General features: G+C 45.0%; 2 non-coding genes across 2 annotated transcripts; both read right to left on the minus strand.

Moving 5' to 3' along the window:
* Positions 1-20,717: 20,717 nt before the first annotated feature.
* Positions 20,718-20,789, minus strand: Trnag-ucc (transfer RNA glycine (anticodon UCC)). The gene has a single exon. It is a non-coding gene; the product is annotated as a tRNA-Gly (tRNA).
* Positions 20,790-21,225: 436 nt separating this feature from the next.
* Trnag-ucc (transfer RNA glycine (anticodon UCC)) lies at positions 21,226-21,297 on the minus strand. Its single transcript has one exon. It is a non-coding gene; the product is annotated as a tRNA-Gly (tRNA).
* Positions 21,298-24,560: the final 3,263 nt, after the last annotated feature.

A 24,560-nucleotide genomic window follows, 5' to 3' on the forward strand; every position in this document is an offset into this window, starting at 1 on the left:
CTCCAGCTACATGTATAAAAGTGGAAAATGTGGAAGCACTAGGAAACGTAATACTGCACATGTCGGATGTTCAAGCATTTGTTCAAAATGTTATACACAATGCAGGTTTCGAGAACTTCTGAGAACTTTGTGGAGTTATTCATGATGACCATATACGTTGACAGCAAAAGTCACAGAGCACTAAACTGTATGCACTTCTTTCATGCCTTAGGTGGACGTCGCTGCAAATGAGGACATGGGCATTGGAGAACATGATTATGTCTGTGCTGGGCCATCCAGGACAGGCAGTGCTGTGCCATCCAGAGCTGGTAGTTCGGTGCCATCCATAATCTCAGCTGAAGAAGGCATGGTGGAAGTGGAGGAAGAAGACTTGCCTCTTACATCAGCAAGTGCAGCGCACAGGCCACGAAATAGAAGGCGAGTGTCTCAGACAGACGACAGCAACATCGCTGAAGCTCTCCGCGCTCTGACGGCTGAGTTGCATTGCTCGACTGTAGAGCTGCAAACCGCTGTAGATGCCCAGGAACACTGTGGGGGTCTTGTGAGTGCCGTGCTGAGGGAGGTTCCACGAGCTTTGCAGCACCAGTGCCGGGTTACAGTCTTGCAGGTGCTGGAGTCATATATGGAAGGCAAGATTGTGCACATTGTAACACAGCAGGAACCGTTAGTAATCATTTCTTCCACTCATATATTGTAGTGAGCTACTTTTCTTTGTCAATTCCAATTTTTTTCCAATTTGCTTTCCAATTTTTCCTCCCATTTTTTTATACGTACAATGCATTTGCAGACCTCCCTAGGGTGGCTCCTTGACACCAGCCTTCGCCCACTGCCAGGAAACTGCACCTTCGGCGCTCACGAAGTAGTCGGCAAAAACGTTTCTCACACTTGCTGCCTCACGTGAGAAACGCCTTGCAAGCGTTGGTCTGAGGTCCTCCAGGGCATTTGCAGGATTCCTGGCGAGCAGGTTCCTCCACTGGCCATCCTCGGCATCGCTGGCATCAATGTTGCGGTCTGCGAACCCTTTAATGGACAAAGTCTGTAAGCCTTACATTCAGCAACACCATAAGATTACACAGTTTCACTGGTTTCTTACCTCTTATACAGGGTGTCAGAGCGAAGTGCGAACATATCTTTTTTAAATACAACACTTTCTCTGAGATGAGATCAATTCCAATATAGCATATGCTACAGGGCACTCTTTAGGAGGGCATTAGCAAACTCCTAAGGCAATGTCTTGGTTAACTTTTTCATTGTGAAAGCTATGGACTTCTCCCAATAAGAAAATCTGGTCCCTTCGGTCACCTGATACCAGAGACGTTCTCAGAACAAACGTCCGTTCGATAGATCATCAAAAAAAATTGTCAAGGAACAACTTTTTTTTTCATTTATTTTGTGCATTGTGCATCTTCAGAGACGTGTCTTTCCTTTGCCCCCAATGTGAGAGGGTAAAATAGCACACTATCGCCACTTGCGTCCTGGAAATAGATTAATCAAAAACAGAAAATGCGACCCAAGATAAGGGCAGCTCCGATAGAGTCACTCGATACATTTGTTTTCGTTTCGTTTCTGTAAGTTAAAGCTCATCTTCCTCGCATGAGGCGGCACTGTGCTCCTTCGCCCTCTCAGATTGGGGGTGAAGGAAAGACACGTCCCCGAAGATGTGCACTGAACAAAATAAAGGAAACAAATGGTGTTCCTTCTCGGTGTTTTTGCAGATGATCTATCAAACAGATTTTTGTTTTGAGAATGGTTCCGGTATCAGGTGACCGAAGGGACCAGGTGTTCTCATTGCGACAACTTCGTAGCTTTTATAATTAAAAAGTATTAGTGAAAGTGAATTAAGACATTACCTTAGGAGTTTGCTAATGCTCTCCTAAAGAGTGCCCTTCGGCATATGCTATATTGCAACTGATTTCATATAAGAAAAAGTGATATATATATATATTTTTTTTAAATAATATGTTCGCATTTAACTGGGACACCCGCTTTATTCCTTTTTTTGAAAACATTGGAAAAAGAGTAGACCTTGTTTTGTACCTTTTTGTACCAGCTTAGTTGGTAAGCAGCTTGTTTGTGCAACCTTTGTTCTACATTAAACATAGTACTCCATAACAATTTTAAACTGTGCCAGTGATCTCATCGATGTTTAGCATTCTATATAACTGAAATATGTTTTTGTTTCTGGAACTGTAAACCCCATGTTTTGATGTCTATCAGAGTACACAGGCAAATGAAAGCTTGTGCAGAATCCAACAATACACATGCATTTTCTTTTTCCCTTCCTAATCCATTTTTATCTCTGACTTACGTTATCATCACCCTGAGTAAAGCCCCATGCCTCCAAAAAAAGAAAATGGGATTCCTGGAAGAAAATTCAGTCACACAGGTTCTGCAACATGCTAGATGTTTTGCACACACCATAATTGCTGAGTTTGCTGTGTTCAGCCAAAACGGACAACACGTCTTTTCTTTTTGTTTGTTTGTTTGTTACATGCAATATCACCCTGTTTTATATTCCTGAAACAAAACCTAATTTTTACGTCTCAATATATTGAAAAATACTCATAAACACATGGGTCTCTGTACCGGTGCTGCCTTACTTGGTGGACAGTACGCTTCCCTGCCTGGTGCTGTGTCCTCCTGAACCCTGAGAAAGTTGTGCAGAACAACACAGGCTTGCACCAGACGGTCCACGTTTTCCACCTTCACATTTATGGGTCGCCTGAATATACGCCACCGTGATGCGAGGATGCCAAAGGCATTCTCTACACACCGTCTGGAATGTGTATCAATATAAATGTAATGCAAAAATAGTCTTAACTAAACTATATAAACTTTCTAAATTATGACACCACATCCTGCATATTATCTGCCTATGGTACTTCTTCTTAGAAATATAAATAAATAAACAAACAAACAAACAAACAAAATCTACATGAAGATCTGCAAAGCAAATACTTTCCTACACATATGGATTAGTCTTGGCATTTATTGACAGAATAATTCTTTTACTGCTTGTGCTCAGATGAGGACATGTCGCTCTAAACGCTTTGCACGTTACATGGTACAATAAAACAATGATGTGAGTGACCTCATCAAGCCACGTGAAGTGGCTTTTTGTTCCTTGTTCCAGCCCCTTATGTAGGCTAAAACAAATATTAAATAAATAAATAAATATGTTGGCACAATGCACGATGTCTGGCATCGAAGGCTACCTAGTGCAAGATTGTGGGGACTGCATCTGCTTGGCACTTTCCGAAGTTATCTACATAGCTCGAGCATAAAGCATACCGGACAAAATCATACAGTACCTAGCATGTTACAGCCGTATGTTGTGCACACGCTTGGTGTCATTGAGGTCGGCACCTGGAAAGGGCTGCAAGAAATCAGGGTGCAGCTGAAAGGCCTCGTCTCCCTCAAAAACGTAGGGGGCCTCCAAGGACGAACCAGGAAGCCTCTTGCTGCTGGGAGTCCGAGACAACCAGCTTCAATGTCTTTGGCCAACGAGCAGGATTTAAAAACCCCCCGTCAGACTGGGACCAATATGTCCCGATGTCCGCATACAAAAACTTGTACTTCGCATCGGCTACGGCCATTTGGACGATGGAGTGAGAGCCCTACAATAAAATGCAGATTTGTAAAATATGCTCCGACTAACTCAGGCAAATCTCATAATGTCACACCACCTTGTAGTCGTAAAACATGGACCCTGCACGGTGTGGGGCTTCAATGATATGTTTTCCGTCCACAGCCCCAAAGCAGTTTGGGAAGGACCATCTTTCCTCAAACTGCTGGCTGACTGTGCCCACACATCTGGTGACGGGTTCCGTGAAGTAGCAACAATTAGCCACCGGTTGAAAATTGCCATTCCTACAAAAAAAAAAAAAAAACGAGGACATGGCAGCAGAAAGTGCTGGCACTCCTTTCGGTATTTGGTTGCACAGCGACAAAATACAAAGCATGCAACTAACATAGGCGTTCAAAGAACGAATGCCCTACACACTGGTAGCGCTGCACTATGTAGTTATAGACAATGGTAGTGCAACATGCGTGCAACAATTCCAAAAAAGACTGTCTGAGGCAACTGCTACCAAGTTTCTTAGTTTTTCTGAATGAGGTACTGTATGCTTTGTATCCACTGTCGCAAAGTTATTTTGAAAAAGCTAAAACAAAGCAGTGAAGTGGGTAATAAGAATCTTTCAGTACTGCTGTAGATGGTACATGTATTCAAAAATTGTAAAAACTACAAATTGGTATGTCTTCACAACGATGTATGCAACAACAACTGTGTCGCACTCAGGGCCGGCGATAGCGGAGGGAGTAAGGTGTGAGGCAAGATAGACCAAGGGAAGGGGTGAAGAAAGGTGTTAACGCTGGTGATGGACCCGATGTCCCTGGCTATCTGCCAAAATAATACTCAAAAATAACTCAAAGATAAGATTCAGGAATACGGCATTTGGATAACACACAGACAGTTTACTAACACTCAGGTATGATACATACAATGAAATACAATAAAGATATACCTAGCAATTTGGGTGATGAAGGGCCGAATGAGCTAAAGCGGGGATCCAACAGACTAACGACGTATGGTGATGAACGTCGTACAATGAAAGAACAGTATCAACCAGAAGTGAAAAATCTGAAGAATCACTTGCCGTATCCTGTCGACTGCGCCATGTGAGGCAAGATAGACCAAAGAAGGGGTGAAGAAAGGTGTTAACGCTGGTGATGGACCCGATGTCCCTGGCTATCTGCCAAAATAATACTCAAAAATAACTCAAAAATAAGATTCAGGAATACGGCATTTGGATAACACACAGACAGTTTACTAACACTCAGGTATGATACATACAATGAAATACAATAAAGATATACCTAGCAATTTGGGTGATGAAGGGCCGAATGAGCTAAAGCGGGGATCCAACAGACTAACGACGTATGGTGATGAACGTCGTACAATGAAAGAACTCAGAATAGCACGTGGCGCGCGCTTATAAGCATGTAGCGGCGCCACTGCTGGCTCATGACAATGACGGTGAGGCCGAATTGAACAGATTGGCTCTCACACGCCCACCTCTAACAAAAAAATGAAATGTCCTCATTTCGTTATTACAGTGAGGAAAAATGAAACGCTACAATAGCGGTAATGCAGAAATTTAACAGTTTAAAATCGAAGCTGTTCTGAAACAGGATAAAAAAAACAAAAGAGAACATGATTCATGCCAGGGCCCTTGGCAGAAGCATGCAGCATCTTTTGTCCTGAAATGCAGAACAACCTAGATTTAAGAGAGTTTAATAATCCACCCTCAAAGGAAGTAGTAGTATCTCCTGATTCTAAACACATTGTGAATTTGATAACATTGAAGAAGAAAGTTCGTAGTTCAAAGTTCGTAGTACATGATATAGCACAGCATAGCATGAGTAGCATTGTGACATGCAGTACATACACAGTACATGCAGTGATACGAAAATGAAGAGAACTAGTGTGAAGTAGTGACTAAATTCGAAACACTAAATTCGAAACACTAAATTCGAAATGCAGAAAGTTGATCTGAAGAGGTCAGTAGAAGGGAAATGCTAAACAGCAACAATGTAAGCGTGTGTTTGAGTGTGGCTGTGTGCGTGAGTAACTAAGAAATGTGGAAGTAACCCAAAGCGAAAAACACAAAAATGACCGCAAAAATTCATATTGCAGACACTGGATACATTTAAAGCAATGTAGTACAAAGTCATTTATGGACCAGAGCGTCCCCTGTCCATGAATGAACGACATTCACCAAGGCGTCCCTATGGAATGTGTGTACTTTGAAACAGTCAAACAAGGTCGTACGCATGTAATGGTGCCCTTTGTTTGGTGACGCGTCCATACCTTGTCGTGTAAGGTGGACTAAGTGTTTCTTCGGATTCTGAAGAACTGTCTTGATTAACAGAGACATTCTCGTCACTGTCTGCGTGATGAAACGTAATGTTAGGATCCCAATCTGGCTGATCCTTGAACAGTTTCATTTGTGAAACATGAACTGTTTTTGTTATTCCTTCATCCAGACTTTGAACAGTACAAATGTCATGGGCATGAGTGGAAATAACTTTGAATACCTTGTCCTTGTACTTAGGATCAAAAGGTGAAGTTGAAAAGGATTCTATCCAAACTAAGTCACCCGCAGAGAACTGCGATGGGTTTCGACCGTAGTCGTAACGTCTCTTCTGAGAGGATAGAGCTTTTCCTAGGTTTTCCCGTGCTTCTGCACGTATGTCGTGTAGCATTTCAATGCTCTGAAGTCGCGACATGTCGTCAACGATTACACCAACCTGAATCTCGTTTTCAATACGAGGTTCAAATCCAAAGAGAAGGAAATGTGGTGAAAATCTAGTAGAACCTTGTCTTTAAGTGTTTATGAAAGAAGTGGTGTTTGCGATGAATTGGTCCCATTTTGAAGGATTCTCAAAGCAATATTTTTTGAGAATATTCTTTATGCTGGCTACAGATCTTTCCACTAGACCATTTGCCTGATGGAAATAAGGACAAGAAGTTGTGTGTTCAATTCCTGTTGTGGTTAGGAATTTTTCCATGTTCTGACTCATGAAACCTGAACCTTGGTCAGAAACAATTGTCATAGGAATACCAAAAGTTGTGTTGATCTTTTCCTTAATGAACTGTATGATATGTGACGATGCTGTTGATTTCACAGCCTGTGTTACTACAAAGCGTGTAGTGTGGTCAACACATACAATGATGTACTTGTTTCTATTGCCTGTTTCCGGAAGTGGACCAATGTGATCGAGGGATATTGTGGTGAAAGGTTGTGTGGGAATTGGTCGAGGATGTAAGTATCCCACGGGCTTCGATGTTTGTCTGTTGAAGCGCTGACAAATGTTACAACCCTGGACGTACTCTTTGACGTCCTTATTAATGGACGACCACCAGTATTTACTCAGAATACTGCTTTTGGTCTTGAATTTGTCCATGTGACCACGTTTATCGTGAAACTTAAGCAGTATCTCTTTCCTAAGAGATTCTGGTATGACAATCCTTGTTGTGTTTTGTTTAGTGGTTTTGTGGCAGAGTATGCCATTTGACAACATGAATGTATTCCGCATGTTCTCAGCTTTGCGAGAAGAAATATTAGGATTTTTGAGGACTTCAAAAATCTCTAATAACGACGGATCTGACTGTTGGTGATTGGAGAGATGAGAATTCTCGGCAGTGAGAATTAGTGACGCAACCAAAGGTTGTGGGATGCGTGATAGAGCATCAGCGACAACATTGGTTTTTCCCGAACGATGGTGAATCTTCAGAGGAAGTTCTTGAAGATCGAGAACCATGCGAGCAAATTTTCTATTGATTTGCTGTGCATTGGTCATTAAGGAGACACTGTAGTTGTCTGTCCAAACATGGACGATAGGCAACCCGTACACATAAATACGAAATTTGTCTGTAAGTGCCCAATGAAGAGCAATGCATTCGAGCATGTTTGAACGCAGTTTTTCCTCTGTTGTGTTGGTTGCTCTGCTGGCATACTCAACAACATACTCTTTTCCATCGTGTTTCTGTGAGATGAACGCTCCTAGATTTTTCGCTGAAGCGTCAACATAGATATGTGTTTCTCTGTCTGGATCAAAATGAGCCAAAATAGGTGGAGATTTTAAAAGAGATTTGAGGTTACGTACAGCCTCAGTGTGTGTAGGTGTCCACTCTGACGTAATGTTGGTTTTGCCAGTGCTTTTGGATTGTTGTTTGTTTCGCAAGAGGAGTGATAGAGGTCGCGCAATTTCAGCAAAACCTTTGATGAATTTGCGAAAGTAAGAAGCAAAACCCAAAAATCTCTTTACGTCTTGTATTGTGTTCAATGTATCGGGGTATTTGTCAACAGCAGCTGACCTCTCCGGATCTGGCAGTTTACCCTCATGAGATACAATGTAACCCAGAAACTTTATATGGGTCTGAATGAACTGACACTTATTGATCTCGATTTTGAAACCATAATTTTCCAGTATGGACATAGATTGGTCAAGAACATCGAGATGTTCGTCAATGGTGGAAGTGTAGATACAGATGTCATCGAAATAGACGATTACAACGTCCTTCCACTTGAGGGAATGAAAGGCTTCATCCATTACTGCTTGCCAAGTGGCGGGAGCACCAGTTGGACCAAAAGGCATTCGAACGAATTCGTAAAGACCGTCAGGTGTAATGAAAGCTGTCTTATGCTGGTCAGATTCCCTTATTTTGATGTTTAGGTAACCTTTCTTTATGTCCATAGTGGAAAAGTATTTGCCTTTCCCTACTCTGTCAACAGTATCATCAATTCGAGGCATACTATACACTCTTTTGACGGTTTTCCCATTTAGCTTACGGTAGTCAACAACAAGTCTGCGTGGTGTTGACGGATGGAATGGTTGATCAACAACGAAAACTGGGGAAGCGTAATGAGACTCAGATTTTCGAACAAGACCTAATTTGAGCCAGTTGTCGATTTCTTCTTTGATGAATTTTCTGTCATTCCATGAGTAGCGGTAAGACTTTACGCGAACAGGAATGCTGTCAGAGAGATCGATGCAATGTTCGGTCTTTGGACAAAATCCGATGTCATACTTTTGTTTAGAAAACACGTTCGCGTGCTTAAGAATGATGTCATGGAGTTTCTTAAGCTGTGTGTCATTTATGTCTGAGGTTACTTTGTCTTTAAGTTTGTCTAAGTAGTTCAAGATTTCGGCATGCTGTACTTCGGTTTTTGCATCCGACTCTCGTACAACAACCCTATCCAAAGGAATGATGTCATTGACTTGTACGGTATTCACAAGCAAGAGGTCAGATGACTCATCCTTTTCGTCGTTATGCAACATGACATTTGCACATACCTGTGATGGCTGTGTTGTATGAAGGTTGATAACATTACGGAATTCACTAACACGTTCACAAACACTGTTGTTCGCCGGAAAACAGTTTGACGAACTTGTTCTTGCGGAGACTGATGTTGCTTGACGAGATGGTATCTTCACCTTGTCCTGGGATGCCACGATGTTGGTGCCAGGGAGAAATGGGAATGGACAGTTCCTTGGTGTAGATTTACGTTGTGTTGATGAACACGTTGATGTCGAGGCTTTGTTGTTGTTTACTTGCACGTTGTTGGAAGCGTGAAGGATGTGATGTGTTTTGATGTCTGTCGAAGTGTCTTGATCCTTGGATGTCGTGTTGTAGAAGATCCTTTCCTGTATGGGTTGAAATTCTTCAGCGTGAGATGGAGAAAGTTCCTGGAGGAAGTCTTTCTTTAAGAACATGCTGTTGAAGATCTTCTCCTAGTGGGACTTTGGAGGTGACTGGATGGAGACGTGTCCATTAGGCCAAACAGTGATTCCAAGCTTGGCGGATGTGCGCCAGTCGCTACCAAGTATGAAAGGATATATGATGTTAGTGACGATAGCAACTTGAAGAGAAACAGTTGTGTTCGCTAACTTCACTTCCACGACGGCTTCGCCGAACGGCATGGACTCGTTATCGACGGCGATCATTGCTGAGTCACTCCATGGTTTTATGTTAATACCCCAAAGTTATGCTTCCTGTTTTCTTAAAATTGAGATGTCTGCACCCGTGTCAACAAGAGCGTCGACCGGTGTGTTGTTTACAAGAATCTCAATGACGGGTCTCACGGGGTGTCTAGATGGTAAGTCGTGTCTTATTGAAGCAGTGTAGCTGCGTTTCTTGTCTTTGTCTTGATGTTTGGTGTAGTCCTTTGGGTCTTTGTATTTTAGGCTTGATTTGTCCGATGTTTTGGTGGAAGTAGGAGAATGTTTCTCACCATTTTGCCGAGATGAATACTTAGGCTGTGATGTGGACGAAAAGCCTTGCTGACGTTCCTTCTTCGTGTAGTCCTTTGGCTTGGCTCCTTGTTGACGCCAGTTTGGATCACGGTGTTTCTGAGAAGGTTCGATCTGTCGTGCCAGCTTGATCAGAGTGAGACAGTCACATCCAGTAGACATGTAGTAGGAAGTGAGACTGGTCCTCGTTGCCTCGCTCTGTAGACCCATGGTGATGTAACGGATCTTGTCACGTTCCCTGAGCTGGTAAGGGCACTTGCAGAGTATTTTAATCTTTGCGTGAATATAGTCAGAAATAGATTCTTCACTTTTCTGTACTCTAGCTTCACAATCGCGATTCCAATCTGGTAGATCTGGATCATAATCAAATTGATCTTTCAAACCTTTGACCCAGTCTTGCCATGTGACACAACTTCTTCCGGATCCATCGTCCCAATCCTTGGCCGCACCACGAAGCTTACTCTTTGCAATGGCTAAGGCTTTGTAATGGCTAAGGTATAATCGTCCCAACCGTACTGGATACGTAACACCTCAATTGATGAAAGCCATGCGCGAAAATCATCGTTGGGCCGGCCATAAAAGAACTTCAATGTCTGACTAAGATCGGGGGTGGTTACTATCCTCTGTGGTGTGGAAACCACCTGTTTGAAAATCTCAGCTAACTGATCGATGGTGATCGGAGCAGATGAACTCGCGGTAGGTGTCTTCTTACTTGTTTTGTTTGTTGGTGAGGCTTGTTCATCCTGATGTTCATCTTCGGATGATTCGTATTCCTCCGATGTTTGGTATTCCTCGCTGTTGTCTTTGGTGGGAATAGCACTCGTAGATGCATGTTTCCTCCTTTCGTCGTCTTCCATGATGAGAATTGCTGCTTGACGAGGATCAGCGTTCTCTGGGAGTGTGAGATTACGTAAGACGCACTCTTCAAATAACTTGTGCTGGACGCAAAAGAAGTCTCAACACCTTTGGACTGTCCATGAAAGAACAAACTCAAAAGACGATATTTGTTAAGACACAACGAAAAACGAGAGACGAAAAAATACTGAACCAAGCTCCAGACAGGTGTTACCAGCAGAACCTAACATCGAACGTCGCGTTCGAAATTGCGAACAACTGAAAAATGCACAAATGCAACGAAAAACTGAAGACGCAATTAATGCGTGACCCAAAAAGTGAACTGGAAGTTACGAAGGGATAGAACTGTTCGAAAAATGCTATGCAATGCGTTCGAATGACGAGGCTAAGCCTAAATCGAACAAGCCTTTCGAACTACGTCAAAAGCGTAAGACTTCGAAGTCGAAGTACTTGCAAAAAATTAATACAGTATCAACCAGAAGTGAAAAATCTGAAGAATCACTTGCCGTATCCTGTCGACTGCGCCATGTGAGGCAAGATAGACCAAGGGAAAGGGGTGAAGAAGGTGTTAACGCGGGTGATGGACCCGATGTCCCTGGCTATCTGCCAAACTCAAAAGTAAGATTCAGGAATACGGCATTTGGATAACACACAGACAGTTTACTGACACTCTGGTATGATACATACAATGAAATACAATAAAGATATACCTAGCAATTTGGGTGATGAAGGGCCGAATGAGCTAAGGCGGGGATCCAACAGACTAACGACGTATGGTGATGAACGTCGTACAATGAAAGAACAGTATCAACCAGAAGTGAAAAATCTGAAGAATCACTTGCCGTATCCTGTCGACTGCGCCATGTGAGGCAAGATAGACCAAGGGAAGGGGTGAAGAAAGGTATTAACGCTGGTGATGGACTCGATGTCCCTGGCTATCTGCCAAACTCAAAAATAAGATTCAGGAATACGGCATTTGGATAACACACAGACAGTTTACTAACACTCAGGTATGATACATACAATGAAATACAATAAAGATATACCTAGCAATTTGGGTGATGAAGGGCCGAATGAGCTAATGGTGAGGATCCAACAGACTAACGACGTATGGTGATAATCGTCGTACGATGAAAGAACTGAGAACAGCACGTGGCGCGCGCTTATAAGCATGTAGCGGCGCCACTGCTGGCTCATGACAATGACGGTGAGGCCGAATTGAACAGATTGGCTCTCACAATTCCAAAAAAGACTGTCTGAGGCAACTGCTACCAAGTTTCTTAGTTTTTCTGAATGAGGTACTGTATGCTTTGTATCCACTGTCGCAAAGTTATTTTGAAAAAGCTAAAACAAAGCAGTGAAGTGGGTAATAAGAATCTTTCAGTACTGCTGTAGATGGTACATGTATTCAAAAATTGTAAAAACTACAAATTGGTATGTCTTCACAACGATGTATGCAACAACAACTGTGTCGCACTCAGGGCCGGCGATAGCGGAGGGAGTAAGGCGACCGCCATAGGTCCCGCGCTCGAAGCCCTCAACCAAGGATTACATTTTTTTTTCAATATCTAGTACGCACTTAATCGTGTGAAACAGGCCCTGCGATGTGCCTTTCCTTCAGGTCCCGCACACCCATAGCACCGGCCCAGGTCGCACTTAGTGTAAGATATATTCACCACCCCACCAAACTCTGCTCTACTACACCACACTTATCGCTTGACACTCACGGGAAGGTAGATTGGGATCAGCACTTCCCACAGCTGCCGTGCATGTCTCATACACAATCCTTTTGATTCTTGTGAAGCCAATCCGGAAACTGTATGCAACACTGCTGAGGTAACTGCCGACGCCAGGTACCTGCATGAGTCCACAATACTGATTATGTCAGCATCCCAAACAAATGCCCACAGATGCAAAAAAATATATAATAATCAATATTTGTAAAGAAAGACATTCTTCCTGGCGGGTTAAACTAGCACCTTACCAATGGATCATCACCACATCTATACATGCAGGAAGAAAAATTGCCTATTCTTCACAGTGTGGGACACAAACTCGCCTCAGTGTGATGGCCAGTCTGTGTGCAGGTTCCAAAGCTCGACGACCCTGGGGGTGCTTCTCCAGTCTGTGCTTGACGAGGCTCAGCAGATAGTCGAATTGTTCAGGAGACATGCGCACATACCTCCTGAACGAAGCAGTATCGTGGAGTCTCATCTTTGACATCTGCAGATGTGACATCAATACCACTACGTTCAGCACTGCATACTGTTAAATAGAGAGTTTGAAGGCAGTGTTATCTCACTTACCAGTGTGTGGAAGTCCCCCTCAGTCTCTCTCGCTCGCCACAGAACACTTACCCATTGCGAACGGTTTTTTGAGTGTTTACGCTTCTCGGGACGTTGGAGGGCCAATAAAGCTGCGCTTATTCTCAGCAAAATTCGCTTTCGCTTAAGAAGTAGCAATCTCTGGTTCCAGCGCGGCATTCTAGCTAAGTGCGAACTTAAGGAGCGAAGCGTGCGAGAACAGAGTGATGCCTCCATATAGAAAAGTTGGTCCTTCGAAAGGGGAAAAAGTGGAAAGTTTCCCATTTGGGGAAAGAGGAAAGCTGTCCTAATTCTTTTCAGCTTCAGTTTTAAGTCGCATTGGGCCAGTTCCCAATGGCCTTGCATACTTGGGGACAAGGAAGAAATGTTGCAGGAGGTTCTATTTCTAACAGTTCTCACAGAAGGTTTTATTTCACAAAACGAGGCGAGCATTTTGTAGTTTGTGCACAATTAAAGTGTAAAATGTGACATCACACAACATTTCGCTGAAAAATTACTGTGCCATCAGAGTACGCAACAACTCACGCAACACGATGCTCACAGTCCTATGTTGACGTCCTACGGAACTTGGACACGAAAAGGAACATATGATTAGTCGACCGAACACATGATTACACATCGTTAGTGCATTTATGCGATCGAGTTGCGAGACTGTTTTGTTGTATGTCATCGACTGTTCCCACTGGCGCCATGGATTTTGTAGAATGAATACAAATCACAGTACAGAATGAACAGTACACAAGAAAAGCGTGTGCAACATCGTCCTTATCTGTCTGTACCTCCAAGTTCACTTTAGAGTTCACAGTAACATGGTAGGTGTAGGTATACACCGCACAAGCACTTCATCATTTCCATCAGAAGTAAACAATAACACGGTTGCCAACACGTTCTGGCCCTTTACGCCACTGCTGCCGCTAAACTAAAAACGAGGCTACGGGACGACTCAAGCAGCGCTGCTTTAGCAGCAGAGGACTGCTCTGCTGCCATGTCGCCGAGTTGCTGCTGCCGCGCCGCTGCTGCTCTGCTGATGTTGCTCGATAAAAGCTATGGGACCCGGCCCTTATGCCATTTTTGTGTTTGCTTGTTGCATGAACTTTAAAAAGTTGGAATTTGTGTTTTGTTTTCATTGTGACAACTTATGGCACAAACGTTGAGACGCTTTCGCCATACTTTGTGTATGTTCGATTTATGTTTGACAAAGTGAAGAAGGTAACTTCATCGAAAAATGTGAAAGGATTTTACCCACAACATGCCGATGACTTCGATGCGGGCACCGTTTATGATGTATACTGGGAAGGCGAGGAGAAGACGAAAGGTGGCTACTATGAAGCCGAAATGCTCCACATGACAGGTAAGCCGTTTTGGCCGTGTCGAAAAACTTTAGTCTTGCCGCGAACCTTGCCTCTGTGCATATCAGTATTTTTGAGGCACACTCAGCGAAGCTTCAGTGTCAACTGCTTGCACTGCAAATCTTTGTGCCTGATCACAAGCTGGGCACGTCCGCCCACACATGGCAAGAGCTACTATGCACATGCATTGTTAGCTTTCAGTTGCACAGTAGAGCTAGCAGTAGTTTCACAAGTGCAAGATCCGTCTTGCGTTGGCTGTAGTTCATTGTTCACAATAGTTACTTGAGAAGAACTTAGTCATTTTACGATTTGCTATTTCCTCAATTTTAGACAGCAAAGAAGAAATTGATGAGTTTATCGTCGACCGACGGCAGCGCGTCACAGCGAAAGAAAAAGCACCGCCGCAACACGTACGGTTTAAATGTAGCTGAAGCTTATGAGAAGACTACAAATTTCTAGCATTTCTTCAGGGAATCGACACTACATCTTACTACAGGCATTTAAACAGACCACTTTTCATTTAAGGTAAAAAAAGAAAATTGAAGAAAATGCGAGCAGCTGCAAAAAGTGCTGCAATGGAAGACTTACTAAAAGGCATATCACGAGGTGACAAAAAGGAGCTCCAAGATGAGGTGGAAGAAATAAATGAAGAAAACACCCGTCTCTGAAACCTGAACCTGCAACTGCAGGAGCAGTTACTGCAGTACTTCTCCAAAGCAGGCGAGCCACACAGTAGGCAGAGAAGGGTAATGGATGTACAGTCGACCCCCGTTTATCCGGACGGTGCTGTTCCCGGCGAAATCGTCCGGATACCGGGGCATCCAGATAAATGAAACGACCAAATAGAGACGTCCTACAGAGCAAGGTTTAATTAAAACACAGAAATCTCGTCAATGATAGCTGTTACATAGTAGTGTAGGCACTCGATTCCTGCAAACTTTTGCTAATTGCATAGAGTTGAGCCACGCTGTTGCGCTGCTCGAAGAATGTCAGTGCGGTCGCAAAGTGTCAATGTCCAAGCCTTGTTTCTCACCGGCGTCATCGGCACCGTCTTGCTGCACATGATCGGAGGCAACAGCAGCAATCACACCGTCATCAGTCATAGCTGCACACGCGTCATCATCCTTATCAACGTCAACGTAGTCAGAAACAGCAGCATCATCTACGGCAGTCGCAGTGAGCCTCTGCATCAGGAATCGCAGCTCAACGGGCCGTAAGCAGCAGGCTTAGACTTGCCGTTTTTGTTTTAATTACTCTGAGACTTTTTGTTTCTGTTGGCACCTGTTCAATTTGGTTTCTGTTACTGCTTCCGCTAATAGTAGGCATGGAGTGCTTGCCTCATCTTTTGCAACTGCATTATTTGTTACATTCTGGGGCCACTAATAAAAATCCTTACGACAGGTCAATCCAAGTCTCATTCTTTGAGTTGGCTGAGGAGGAAAATTGGCTTTTGGCACCTGTCGAGACTGACCAAGGTTAGGTCAGAAGAGCATTTTACATATTTCACACGTTGGGGAGTGGGTCAGTTCATGTAGAATATGAACCCGTCGAGACTGACCAAGGTTAGGTCAGGAGTGTCTTTTACGTATTTCACACGCATATAGCATGTGTCCTAATATGGCAGAAATTTTACTGTTGGCTGCTGAAGTTGGTGAGCTTTTGCCCGCCATCAATGCTACGAGGGTGAGTTTATGTCCTATGTCCAGTATGGTGTCACACAAGTCTACATGGGCAAAGTCAGTGGAAAATATGCAGTGGACTCCCCTTTAACAGAACTCGTGGGGGATAGAACTACGATGCACTGTACCTAACCCCACCCCCCTCATTTAGTGGGACCCCACTGTAGAATTACATACTCAGGAGAGCGATACTTAAAAGGACAAAAAAGTGAAAAATATCCCCACGTTTTTGCCAACCACGTATGGAACTTTGCTGTCTGATGACGCACACAGAAAGTTCTTTTGAATTGAACTTACTTTTTCCATACAAAAATGTTCGTTTACACCATGTTTATGTCTCCACACTAAACATACTGTAGCGTGATTATGAAGTGTCTGGCAGTTAAAAATACAAGTGTAATAATCAAAAATACACAAAGGTAATAGATGGGCACAAACGTGGTGTCAGCAGAACTTTAGATGACCATGCTGCATGTGTCATTCTGCTCCGGATGGGAGTATTGAACTGTCTTAGCAGTTGCGCAGGATAAATGCCATTCATATGTCACGGAGGAGCCAAAGGATGCGTTCCAAGAAAAAGCGCTAGGACAGCACCAGTTTGAAGCACCTGCCTCTAAACAAGCAGTGTCATTATTGGAATGCGCAAACAACATTGAAGAACCAGGTCATTGCACTCCATTCTATGAGCTTGACGATTTGGGTAAGTGTAATGGCCAACTGAATTTGCCAATAGAAGTGAGCCTGTGTCGACCCAACTGCGGCCATACAACGTACATGCAGTCTTTTCTCAGAGAGAGTACTAACATGATCAAGCTGGTTAGGATCCAATTAAGACGTAGTGGAACCACAACAGGACTAAACGACAGGGACAATCGCCTTCTAACACCCGCTTTTATTTTGAAACAGTCAGCTCGTGACGATGGGGAGGGGGTCCTTAGTCTCGAACCTTGGTCTTCTGATCTCCAGTCAGATGTCCTAACCGCTACACCTCTGACCGAAGATCAGAAGACACAGATTCGATTCCTGCTGTCAGCTGCTCTTTGCCTTGAGTTGTTAGAATACGTTAATTTCTGAGCATTTGAGGCTCGTCCCTAATTGTGGTCTACCTCGGCCAATTCTCGTTGTTTACGTCGTTTACAAGTTGCCCTGCCTTGTGTTTGGATGCGAGAGATAGTGAGAAAGACGTAAGAGAGAATATGTTAGCGTGGCTGATTGTCTGTCCCCCCCTGTAATTGGGGCACTCAAGCTGATTTTGGCTCACTCTAGGCATTTTTGTGGTTTTGTGATCCATTGTGTATATACGAGTTTGTAGTCTTGACATCCTGTGGTGCAGGAGTTACTTTTTGTGGTTATTACAAATTTTGCAGAAGTTTTGTGTTCTTTATTTCACATAAGCTTCGTAGTCCTTTCTTCGACGTTCATTAAGTCAAAGCAAACAAATATCTGCATTTGCAGCTGTGACTCCTCCACTATTTTCTTCTCCTGAGGATACACTTACTCAAAAGACATGTGAACTGCGGCGAAGCAGATCAAGAAACAAGACTACAGCTTGTGAAGTGCAGTCCAACCTCTTGCCTGAGTACAGCTAAATAAAGAAGTAAGTCTATAAACATACATTAGCTTTAATCAAGCTTTCTTGTTCACTTTCACAGTTCCTGGCAACATCTGCAGGGTTGCTGATATCAGTGTCAGTACACGATACATACAAACCACATGCATATACATACATCAGTTTAGAGATGTGTTACGCTGACTTCAAAAGCACACTTGCATGCCAGAACATTACTGCGGATGGCATTAGACCAGGCCACACCATCAGAGCGGGTCACACCAAAACACCAGATCCGTGTCTGATTTTCCGTTCTGGTGTGAAATACAAAAAACATGAGACCCGGTCTGGTGGATTTTTGATAGCGAATAATACATAAAGAGAGTGATTCGTGCGTCTGCCGGGAATCGAACCCGGGTCGACTGCTTGGAAGGCAGTTATGCTAGCAACTATACCACTGACGCGACGGGTGAGCAAAAACACTCCCCCTTCTCCTTTCGGGCATCATAATCCACACACAATTTAATTTCCAAGATATAGAACAATACACAAAAGAGAGTGAATCGTGCGCGGGACGGGAATCAAACCCGGGTCAACTGCTTGGAAGACAGCTACGTTAGCCACTATACCACCGACGCTACGGGTAAGCAAAAACACTTCCCGTTCTCCTTTCGGGCATCTTAATCCACACAGAATTTAATTTCCTAGATAGCGAATAATACATGAAAGGAGTGAACCGTGCGTCGGCCTGGAATCGAACCCGGGTCAACTGCTTGGAAGGCAGCTATGCTAGCCACTATACCACCGACGCCGACCAGCGTGCAAAAACACTTCCCGTTCTCCTTTCGGGCATCTTAATCCACACAGAATTTAATTTCCTAGATAGCGAATAATACATGAAAGAAGTGAACCGTGCGTCGGCTGGGAATCGAACCCGGGTCAACTGCTTGGAAGGCAGCTATGCTAGCCCCTATACCACCGACGCGACCAGCGAGCACAAACACTTCCCGTTCTCCTTTCGGACATCTTAATCCACACAGAATTTAATTTCCTAGATAGCGAATTATACATGAAAGAAGTGAACCGTGCGTTGGCTGGGAATCGAACCCGGGACAACTGCTTGGAAGGCAGCTGTGCTAGCCACTATACCCCCGACGCGACCAGCGAGCAAAAACACTTCCCGTTCTCCTTTCGGACATCTTAATCCACACACAATTTAATTTCCAAGATATAGAACAATACACAAAAGAGAGTGAATCGTGCGCGGGACGGGAATCAAACCCGGGTCAACTGCTTGGAAGACAGCTACGTTAGCCACTATACCACCGACGCTACGGGTAAGCAAAAACACTTCCCGTTCTCCTTTCGGGCATCTTAATCCACACAGAATTTAATTTCCTAGATAGCGAATAATACATGAAAGGAGTGAACCGTGCGTCGGCCTGGAATCGAACCCGGGTCAACTGCTTGGAAGGCAGCTATGCTAGCCACTATACCACCGACGCCGACCAGCGTGCAAAAACACTTCCCGTTCTCCTTTCGGGCATCTTAATCCACACAGAATTTAATTTCCTAGATAGCGAATAATACATGAAAGAAGTGAACCGTGCGTCGGCTGGGAATCGAACCCGGGTCAACTGCTTGGAAGGCAGCTATGCTAGCCCCTATACCACCGACGCGACCAGCGAGCACAAACACTTCCCGTTCTCCTTTCGGACATCTTAATCCACACAGAATTTAATTTCCTAGATAGCGAATTATACATGAAAGAAGTGAACCGTGCGTTGGCTGGGAATCGAACCCGGGACAACTGCTTGGAAGGCAGCTGTGCTAGCCACTATACCCCCGACGCGACCAGCGAGCAAAAACACTTCCCGTTCTCCTTTCGGACATCTTAATCCACACAGAATTTAATTTCCCAGATAGGGAATAATGCATCAAAGGAGTGAACCGTGCGTCGAACCCGGGTCGAACCCGGGTCAACTGCTTGGAAGGCAGCTATGCTAGCCACTATACCACCGACGCGACCAGCGAGCAAAAACACTTCCCGTTCTCCTTTCGGACATCTTAATCCACACAGAATTTAATTTCCTAGATAGCGAATTATACATGAAAGAAGTGAACCGTGCGTTGGCTGGGAATCGAACCCGGGACAACTGCTTGGAAGGCAGCTGTGCTAGCCACTATACCCCCGACGCGACCAGCGAGCAAAAACACTTCCCGTTCTCCTTTCGGACATCTTAATCCACACAGAATTTAATTTCCCAGATAGGGAATAATGCATCAAAGGAGTGAACCGTGCGTCGAACCCGGGTCAACTGCTTGGAAGGCAGCTATGCTAGCCACTATACCACCGACGCGACCAGCGAGCAAAAACACTTCCCGTTCTCCTTTCGGACATCTTAATCCACACAGAATTTAATTTCCTAGATAGCGAATTATACATGAAAGAAGTGAACCGTGCGTTGGCTGGGAATCGAACCCGGGACAACTGCTTGGAAGGCAGCTGTGCTAGCCACTATACCCCCGACGCGACCAGCGAGCAAAAACACTTCCCGTTCTCCTTTCGGACATCTTAATCCACACAGAATTTAATTTCCCAGATAGGGAATAATGCATCAAAGGAGTGAACCGTGCGTCGAACCCGGGTCAACTGCTTGGAAGGCAGCTATGCTAGCCACTATACCACCGACGCGACCAGCGAGCAAAAACACTTCCCGTTCTCCTTTCGGACATCTTAATCCACACAGAATTTAATTTCCTAGATAGCGAATAATACATCAAAGGAGTGAACCGTGCGTCGGCCGAGAATCGAACCCGGTTCAACTGCTTGGATGGCAGCTGTGCTAGCCACTATACCCCCGACGCGACCAGCGAGCAAAAACACTTCCCGTTCTCCTTTCGGACATCTTAATCCACACAGAATTTAATTTCCTAGATAGCGAATTATACATGAAAGAAGTGAACCGTGCGTTGGCTGGGAATCGAACCCGGGACAACCGCTTGGAAGGCAGCTGTGCTAGCCACTATACCCCCGACGCGACCAGCGAGCAAAAACACTTCCCGTTCTCCTTTCGGACATCTTAATCCACACAGAATTTAATTTCCTAGATAGCGAATAATACATGAAAGGAGTGAACCGTGCGTCGGCCGGGAATCGAACCCGGGTCAACTGCTTGGAAGGCAGCTATGCTAGCCACTATACCACCGACGCGACCAGCGAGCAAAAACACTTCCCGTTCTCCTTTCGGACATCTTAATCCACACAGAATTTAATTTCCTAGATAGCGAATAATACATCAAAGGAGTGAACCGTGCGTCGGCCGGGAATCGAACCCGGTTCAACTGCTTGGATGGCAGCTGTGCTAGCCTCTATACCACCGACGCAACCAGCGAGCAAAAACACTTCCCGTTCTCCTTTCGGACATCTTAATCCACACAGAATTTAATTTCCTAGATAGCGAATAATACATCAAAGGAGTGAACCGTGCGTCGAACCCGGGTCAACTGCTTGGAAGGCAGCTATGCTAGCAACTATACCACCTACGCGACCAGCGAGCAAAAACACTTCCCGTTCTCCTTTCGGACATCTTAATCCACACAGAATTTAATTTCCTAGATAGCGAATAATACATGAAAGGAGTGAACCGTGCGTCGGCCGGGAATCGAACCCGGGTCAACTGCTTGGAAGGCAGCTATGCTAGCCACTATACCACCGACGCGACCAGCGAGCAAAAACACTTCCCGTTCTCCTTTCGGACATCTTAATCCACACAGAATTTAATTTCCTAGATAGCGAATAATACATCAAAGGAGTGAACCGTGCGTCGGCCGGGAATCGAACCCGGTTCAACTGCTTGGATGGCAGCTGTGCTAGCCTCTATACCACCGACGCAACCAGCGAGCAAAAACACTTCCCGTTCTCCTTTCGGACATCTTAATCCACACAGAATTTAATTTCCTAGATAGCGAATAATACATCAAAGGAGTGAACCGTGCGTCGGCCGGGAATCGAACCGGGGTCAACTGCTTGGAAGGCAGCTATGCTAGCCACTATACCACCTACGCGACCAGCGAGCAAAAACACTTCCCGTTCTCCTTTCGGACATCTTAATCCACACAGAATTTAATTTCCTAGATAGCGAATAATACATCAAAGGAGTGAACCGTGCGTCGGCCGGGAATCGAACCGGGGTCAACTGCTTCGAAGGCAGCTATGCTAGCAACTATACCACCTACGCGACCAGCGAGCAAAAACACTTCCCGTTCTCCTTTCGGACATCTTAATCCACACAGAATTTAATTTCCTAGATAGCGAATAATACATGAAAGGAGTGAACCGTGCGTCGGCCGGGAATCGAACCGGGGTCAACTGCTTGGAAGGCAGCTATGCTAGCCACTATACCACCGACGCGACCAGCGAGCAAAAACACTTCCCGTTCTCCTTTCGGACATCTTAATCCACACAGAATTTAATTTCCTAGATAGCGAATAATACATCAAAGGAGTGAACCGTGCGTCGGCCGGGAATCGAACCCGGTTCAACTGCTTGGATGGCAGCTGTGCTAGCCACTATACCACCGACGCAACCAGCGAGCAAAAACACTTCCCGTTCTCCTTTCGGGCATCTTAATCCACACAGAATTTAATTGCCTAGATATAGAATAATACACAAAACGGAGTGGATCGTGTGTCGGCCGGGAATCGAAGCCAGGTCAACTGCTTGGAAGGCAGCTATGCTAGCCACTATACCACCGACGTGACCCGCGAGCAGAAACACTTCCCGTTCTCCTTTCGGGCATCTTAATCCACACAGAATTTAATTGCCTAGATATAGAATACACAAAAGAGAGTGGATCGTGCGTCGGCCGGGAATCGAAGCCAGGTCAACTGCTTGGAAGGCAGCTATGCTAGCCACTATACCACCGACGTGACCCGCGAGCAGAAACACTTCCCGTTCTCCTTTCGGGCATCTTAATCCACACAGAATTTAATTGCCTAGATATAGAATACACAAAAGAGAGTGGATCGTGCGTCGGCCGGGAATCGAAGCCAGGTCAACTGCTTGGAAGGCAGCTATGCTAGCCACTATACCACCGACGTGACCCGCGAGCAGAAACACTTCCCGTTCTCCTTTCGGGCATCTTAATCCACACAGAATTTAATTGCCTAGATATAGAATACACAAAAGAGAGTAGATCGTGCGTCGGCCGGGAATCGAAGCCGGGTCAACTGCTTGGAAGGCAGCTATGCTAGCCACTATACCACCGACGTGACCCGCGAGCAGAAACACTTCCCGTTCTCCTTTCGGGCATCTTAATCCACACAGAATTTAATTGCCTAGATATAGAATAATACACAAAAAGGAGTGGATCGTGTGTCGGCCGGGAATCGAAGCCGGGTCAACTGCTTGGAAGGCAGCTATGCTAGCCACTATACCACCGACGTGACCCGCGAGCAGAAACACTTCCCGTTCTCCTTTCGGGCATCTTAATCCACACAGAATTTAATTGCCTAGATATAGAATAATACACAAAACGGAGTGGATCGTGTGTCGGCCGGGAATCGAAGCCAGGTCAACTGCTTGGAAGGCAGCTATGCTAGCCACTATACCACCGACGTGACCCGCGAGCAGAAACACTTCCCGTTCTCCTTTCGGGCATCTTAATCCACACAGAATTTAATTGCCTAGATATAGAATACACAAAAGAGAGTGGATCGTGCGTCGGCCGGGAATCGAAGCCGGGTCAACTGCTTGGAAGGCAGCTATGCTAGCCACTATACCACCGACGTGACCCGCGAGCAGAAACACTTCCCGTTCTCTTTTCGGGCATCTTAATCCACACAGAATTTAATTGCCTAGATATAGAATACACAAAAGAGAGTGGATCGTGCGTCGGCCGGGAATCGAAGCCAGGTCAACTGCTTGGAAGGCAGCTATGCTAGCCACTATACCACCGACGTGACCCGCGAGCAGAAACACTTCCCGTTCTCCTTTCGGGCATCTTAATCCACACAGAATTTAATTGCCTAGATATAGAATACACAAAAGAGAGTGGATCGTGCGTCGGCCGGGAATCGAAGCCGGGTCAACTGCTTGGAAGGCAGCTATGCTAGCCACTATACCACCGACGTGACCCGCGAGCAGAAACACTTCCCGTTCTCCTTTCGGGCATCTTAATCCACAGAGAATTTAATTTCCTAGATATAGAATACACAAAAGAGAGTGGATCGTGCGTCGGCCGGGAATCGAAGCCGGGTCAACTGCTTGGAAGGCAGCTATGCTAGCCACTATACCACCGACGTGACCCGCGAGCAGAAACACTTCCCGTTCTCCTTTCGGGCATCTTAATCCACACAGAATTTAATTGCCTAGATATAGAATACACAAAAGAGAGTGGATCGTGCGTCGGCCGGGAATCGAAGCCAGGTCAACTGCTTGGAAGGCAGCTATGCTAGCCACTATACCACCGACGTGACCCGCGAGCAGAAACACTTCCCGTTCTCCTTTCGGGCATCTTAATCCACACAGAATTTAATTGCCTAGATATAGAATACACAAAAGAGAGTGGATCGTGCGTCGGCCGGGAATCGAAGCCGGGTCAACTGCTTGGAAGGCAGCTATGCTAGCCACTATACCTTTTTTTTAACGTTTTTATTATTACTAAAATATGTAAAACCCCCCTACATTTCTTCCGGTTCCTTGCTGGCTTCCGCCTTACAAACGAGTTGCTCCTCTCCTACCATACACCTGGCAACTGAGGTTGCCTTCACCGCGTTCGATCTTGCTTTGGACCTCGGCCCACAAACCCACCAAGTCCTCGTTTGGTAGCACAGTAATTGTCCATAACACCTTTTGCACAAACTTCTCCCACGCCGTTCCGTTTCCTTCACGACATTCAACATAGTCCATGCGATAGCTCCAGAGGGAATGTAGTGCAAGAATTAAAAAACTGTCCAGTGTGTCACCAAAATGCAGAAACTT

The sequence above is a fragment of the Ornithodoros turicata genome, unplaced genomic scaffold (assembly GCF_037126465.1).
Source record: "Ornithodoros turicata isolate Travis unplaced genomic scaffold, ASM3712646v1 Chromosome11, whole genome shotgun sequence".
Lineage (NCBI taxonomy): Eukaryota > Metazoa > Arthropoda > Arachnida > Ixodida > Argasidae > Ornithodoros > Ornithodoros turicata.